The sequence below is a fragment of the Rhinatrema bivittatum genome, chromosome 1 (genome assembly GCF_901001135.1).
Source record: "Rhinatrema bivittatum chromosome 1, aRhiBiv1.1, whole genome shotgun sequence".
NCBI lineage: Eukaryota > Metazoa > Chordata > Amphibia > Gymnophiona > Rhinatrematidae > Rhinatrema > Rhinatrema bivittatum.
Window position 1 is genome coordinate 238,233,121 of NC_042615.1, and position 6,000 is coordinate 238,239,120.

General features: G+C 44.2%; 1 protein-coding gene across 6 annotated transcripts in view; it reads right to left on the reverse strand.

Annotated features, from left to right (window-relative positions):
• ST3GAL5 (ST3 beta-galactoside alpha-2,3-sialyltransferase 5) overlaps positions 1-4,118 on the reverse strand; it is a 297,392-nt gene extending 293,274 nt beyond the window's left edge. For 2 of the 6 annotated variants that reach the window (XM_029592758.1, XM_029592754.1), the window contains exon 1: positions 4,033-4,095. The gene's annotated coding sequence lies outside the window, so the exon portion shown is untranslated. Of the gene's footprint in view, positions 1-4,032 lie in introns of all 6 variants that reach the window. The other 4 variants (XM_029592756.1, XM_029592753.1, XM_029592759.1 and 1 more) reach the window with 4 other exon arrangements.
• Positions 4,119-6,000: the final 1,882 nt, after the last annotated feature.

Below are 6,000 nucleotides of genomic sequence, written 5' to 3' on the forward strand. Positions count from 1 at the left end.
AAGGGAAATTCGGCCCAAACTCTGTGCAATTGCGCACAGCAGAATTCCCCCAGGATTATCCGATGCTATGAGGTGTACTGGTATAAAATTCAAATTTAGAAAGCAAGCAAGGAGGAGTGGGCTTGACATACAGGCATTCCCTTCTGCAAATCATTCACGAAGCCATGCCTCTGAATGTTTTCTCTACTTGTTCTGTAGAGCAGTGTTTGATAGCTTTGCCCTCCTTTTCCCATACAGTCCATCGGGAATAGGATGCAGCCCTGGCAGGGCTCAACCCCTTTCCTAAGGTTCCTGGGTCTCCCACTTTGCCCAGGTGAACTAACTTCCATGCAGTGGTGAGTGTCCTACAGACAGCTCCTCTGTGCTCATGTTTCTATGTATCTGCATTCATGCGCTGATTAGCTCCGTGTATCAGTGGATTGTACTGTCTCCTGTTCCCAATTGTTCACATTATTTCTACTTTTTCCCCCTATCTAGTGTACCCCTAACTCTGGGTGCAGACTGCTACCCAATGAGACCATGAAAGTATGTTGTTCTCCTGGGGATAGGAACCTGCCCAAGCTAGCCTGATGCGACTAGTCTTTCCGTGGCCTGGATTCTTGGTCAAATTGGGGGGAGAGAGGATTCCCAAGGTCCTGAGTGTTAAGGTGGCTCCTGTGTGGTGTCCTTTACCTTTTCTCTGGGGCAACCAATGTAAGTCTGTCCTAATGCGTGCTGGGTGTACCAAAACAAACAACCGGAGTCACTTTGTTAGTGTCCACATTCGTTACTAACGAAATTGTGCCATTTTCCATCAATCTTAATCCACAGCAGCACAAGGATACCTTTTCACAAATTTCCTCCTCAATCTGTGCAGGAAGGTCAAACGCCAGCCAGGTGAGTTCCTACCTTCCAGGGCTTGGAATAAATAGGTCCCCGGGTGGTCAGAGAGTCCTTTTGATGGAAGAGGTGGTCCTTCTGCCTAACTGGCAAGGATATGTTGTTGCAGTCTCTGCACAGAGAGATAAACTCTCGCTCCCCCGCCCAGGGTTTGGAAGGACCAGATGGGTAACTTCCCGGCTTTAGGCTTTGCCATTACTCATAGTTTGTTGAATTGGTCTTGGTTACCGTTTCAGTCCTTGTCCTTTGAATCCCTGATGGGAGGGATCCCTTGGAGCAGGATTATTACTGCTTCCGGCAGGAAGGAAGGGCAGTCATAACTTCCTCCTGGCTCCTGAACTTAGGGTTATAAAAACTCAGAAAAAAAAAAAAAAAAAAACCCACTGGGGTGGTGCACATGAGGTCCTGACCACCCCTTCCTCACTGAGGCTAACTGGAGGGCAGGTCTTCCCTACCCTGCCCAGGCCCAGACCCAGGGTTCTCCCTTCCCTGAGCCAGGAGCTGGATGGGCTCCAGAGAGGCCCCAATACCTAAAGGGTAAAAGTTCCAAAAAAAATGACCCAGAGGGCAATAGCCCAAACCAGCCAGTGAGAGTGGACTGGAAAGGGAACCCCCTCCCGACCCTGGCTGGGACCACCAAGCAGGGCTTACTTGGCTAAAATCGGCTGGGCCTGAAAAATAATAAAAACCTGAATCCTCGTTATCTTCTGTACTCCATTCTTAGCCCAGAGGACAAGCCTCCTCAGCTGTAGCTGGGGAGCTATTATATAGTATTACCAGTGAGCAGAAGGAGGGGCTGCATCTGATCGGACCTCCCAAATCTGCTACACTGACTAGCTGACACTACATAACCAGAGAAGTGCCTGGGTTACACTAGGTTCCTTGCCTATTCAAATAGTTTAATTTGTATTTAACTTGGCAGACAACAGAACATGTCCACCTCATATAGAAATAAATTAACATATCAGGGATATGCATGCATTTCGTTTTTAAAACGGAATGAAAGAAAAAGTTAACAATTTTATTCTTTTCCTTTTGTTTGGTTTTGAAAGGAACACAACTAAGATAAAAAAAAAAAAAAAAGTCTGTTACCAGTGCATGGTTCCTTCCCATCTCTAAAAAAAAAAGCTGCCAGGGTCTGGGATCTCCCCAGGTCCCTCTGAAAGATGCCTAGATCAGGAACCTCCCAGGCTCTCACGTGCCTTTTCCACATGGATCCTGGATAGTGAGAGGCAGGAGGGTTGCCCATTTTCCTCCTACTTCACCACCATCCCTGGTTTCATTTTGACATCACTAGGGCACCGGCCTCAGGGCTGGCCAGTGCCATTTTGAACCGATGTGGCAGGGCAGAAGGTACAGATTTCACTATTCTGGATCCTATGGATGAGGTTGCCGTGAACTCCTAAATCAAAAGATTCCATTTCCTAGCGGCCCACATCTAAGCTGGAGCTCCCAATACAGCCCTATCCTCTTATCAGATTTTGTGGCTGTCCAACTCTTCTCATAATCAAGGGTGGAAAAATATTTAGAGAAAAAAAAAAAAAAACACAGGGGGCAGTCAAAAAGTCTGAAGAGCTAAGGAAATGTTCGTGCCCTTTTTCGTTCCTCCCCCCTGCTTCCAAGCATGCCACCTCACCTCACCCACATAACACATCCTCCCCCTGATCTCTGTTTCTTTCTCTGGCTCTAACAATAGAGCTGCACCAGTGGCAGCTGCTGCTATTCGTCAATCCTTAGGCTTACTAAAAAAGTAGGACCAGGTAAACAAACATATTAAAATGTAATAGTATGACAAGTGAAATAAGGGGAACTTTTTTTATTATTATTTTCTGGCCCTTGCTTCAAGCTGTTACTAGCTATGTTACTGGCATGACAGTTTTTGCATGTGCTGTCCAAGTTACTACAGTGAAGATATGCTTACTGTACACCCCTTACTTCCAATTCCAGATGTTGATGTCAGAGCTCCTTATGATCAGATAATGTGGATCTTCTGCATTTTAAATTAATTTCTTTATGAGTTCTGTGATTCAGAGCAATATAGACTAAATGTCAGATAAAATGAAGTTATACATGTTTTCCCCTAGAAAACTAAAGACTTCAGAGTCACTTTTAACACAAGATATGTTCCTTACATAAAGTTGATAACTTTTGAATCTGAGTCGATCAATGTCTACATAGAAAATGTCTTTCAAAAGTGAAGAGCTCAAACAAGCAAATACACCATAATTATACAGCCAGCTAAACTGATATTTTTAGAAAGTAAGCTGTGTATCTATATATGTTACAAAAATCCAAAAAACATATGTATTTTATCAAGATACTCCACATCAACTGATTTGATTTACTGATTTCTTACTCACCTATACAGAATATGAACAAGGCACATTACAATTAAAACATTCATAAAAACATAAACACACATACAACCAACATGACAAACAGGCTAATCCAAAACAGTTTAAGTGTTTTATACACCGTCATTCCATGTGAGAATCATTAGTTCATAACGGTGTACATGCTTGACACTCAAATGATGAAACAACTGTCACACAGTAACGCACATAAACACAAATTTTAGGCGTACTTTGCACGGACTGTTCCCCTTGAGAAAGAACGCATTCAAGAGGCTTTTTACATTGCGTCTTTTCACACAAAAGCCGCTTTGCAGCCAGGGCGAAGGAGAAAGGCCATCTTCCTCCTCGCAGAAAGATACAAACACACACACACACACACACACACACACACACACACACACACCATCGCGGACAGACAGGTGCACGAACACACAACACTCCTGGAAGGAACGAAAACGACAGCCAGTTCTCGCGGTGGAAGGGGAGGGGATCTTAAAATGAAAGCCAGTAAAGAGATGCAGTGAAGAGCAGAGAGAGCTCCTGACCGGGCACCGCTACCAAACAACAAAATGCTCCTTTTGGCTACGCGGAGAAGCAGCCTGGCTATTGGGAGCACTGGTCAGTAATGAGGAGAACAAGCGGATCGCACCATCTCCCCTTGCCAGCATAAAGGCGACCGTATTAACATCTGCGGGGTGGGGGGGAGGGGGTGCAATCAATTAAAGAAAACAAAAAAAAAAAGGAAATTCTACACCAGAAGCAAATAAGGAACGCCGCAATAAGACAGACGGAAACGTACCTGGGAGCCGCACGGTACCGCTGCGACCGTCCACACGCAGCTCCCTGACCGGGGTTAAAGGGATTCTCCGAGGCGAGAAATGGGGGGCGGGGGGGTGAGCTCCGCCCCCTCCCTGCACTCCAGTGGTGGAACCTGGCCGGAGGCATTTCTCTCACGTTACCGGCAAAGGAGCCAATCAGGGGGTTGGAAGCGGGGTAGGGGGTGGAGAGGTGGGTGGGGGGGTGCTGGGAGCGAGTAAGTAGATATGGAGAGAAATTACACGTACGCGTGGCATCCTTTGTAGCCGGTGACCAGGAGAGCACAGCATCATATGAGCCCCACTGAGGAATCTATGCCCAGACTTAATAACTTGTGAACGGGGGAGGGGGAGACGCGATTTAGCGGGAAGGCGCTAGGTCCGGTCACGGCCAGGTTCAGTTTCTCTGCCAACTCCTGCGCAACAATATACACACTGAGAGAATTTACTGTATAATCTAATACACTCTATAATGTCATATCACACAAAATCCATTGTTTATTGATATACATATAAAAAACATCAGTCTCACTAGACAGAGTTAAAACTAACTACTCACATTCATTCCCCATACACACCATTAAAAAATCACAAAAAAACACTGTGACAATCCAATTAATACAATGCATTAAAGTGCGTTATACTGTCTCAGTTCTTTTCCCCACTTATTAGAGTGTTCCCCAAACTACATTATATTTTTCAATATGTATTATATAATTTCCAACAATTTGCTCTTCTTCAAATATGGGAACTCAACTCTCATCGTTTTTTTTTTAGGAGGGCGACAGATTGATAACACACTGCATTCAGTGCTTCTGCTCTTCGATATATACGGTGTACTGAGCCAGTGCCGTGGAATTCAAAAAGGAACTGGTTACATCCTCCCTCCTCAATGTACTCTATGTCCAATAAAAGCGCCTTGTTTCACCCCCACCGGGGCTTCATCAGGGACTCATCAAAACACCAAAGGAATTACGTCTCTTACTTCACAGAGTTTCTTTACTCACACGCAAATTTGTCAAACCTTAGTTCAGTGAGAAATCAATTAACAGTTTATCACCGCTGGAGTATATCAGCTTTTAATTGTGATTTCTTCTCCGAGTCTACCTCTCTTTCCCAGGATCACGGAAGTCACATGTCCAACAATGGGCAGGCGAGTTCAATTTACAAAACTACCAATAAGATTTTAATCTCAAATAAAATTGCTGCTATGTTTGTAAGGATGCATTGTTCAAATTTAAAACACAAATTTGCAAAATACTCAGGATTATTTTCCCCCTGCATTGGCCCCAGAGAAATGAAAAGTGGGGGAAGTTCTGGATTAGGAACCAAAGCAGCATTTCTTTGCTCTGATATATCCTTATCAATTTCACCTCCTCCTCTCCTGTTCCCTGCAGCTGCCTGCAAGGGGAGGGGCTGCTGCAGGGAGCAGAGAGTTGTTTCCTGTTCCAAATCTTATTGACCAGTACTACAAGTCTCAGGAGCTGATGTAATAAGGTGTGCTTGTGATATGAACCCAAGACTGGAGTGGCCAGAATAAAAATTGTATAAATAAATAAAGTAAAAGCAAGTCAGATGGATTCCAACTGGAAAAGTGGCAGGATAAGCACATAAGATATGCCATACTTTGTCAGAGATATTGGTCTATCAAGCCCAATATTCTATTTCCAGCAGTGGCCAAGCCAAGTCACAAGTACCTGGCAAGTACCCAAACATTAAATAGATCCCATGCTATTAAAGCCAGCAACAAGCAGTGGTTATTCCCTATTGATTAACAGCAGTTTAAGGAATTCTCCTCCAGGAACCCAACTACACTAACTGCCTTAACAACATCGTCTAGTAATGAATTCCAGAGCTTAATTGTGCATTGAGTGAAAAATAATTTTCTCTGATTTGTTTTAAATGTGCAACTTGCTAACTTCATGGAGTGTCCCCTTAGTCCTTGTATTATC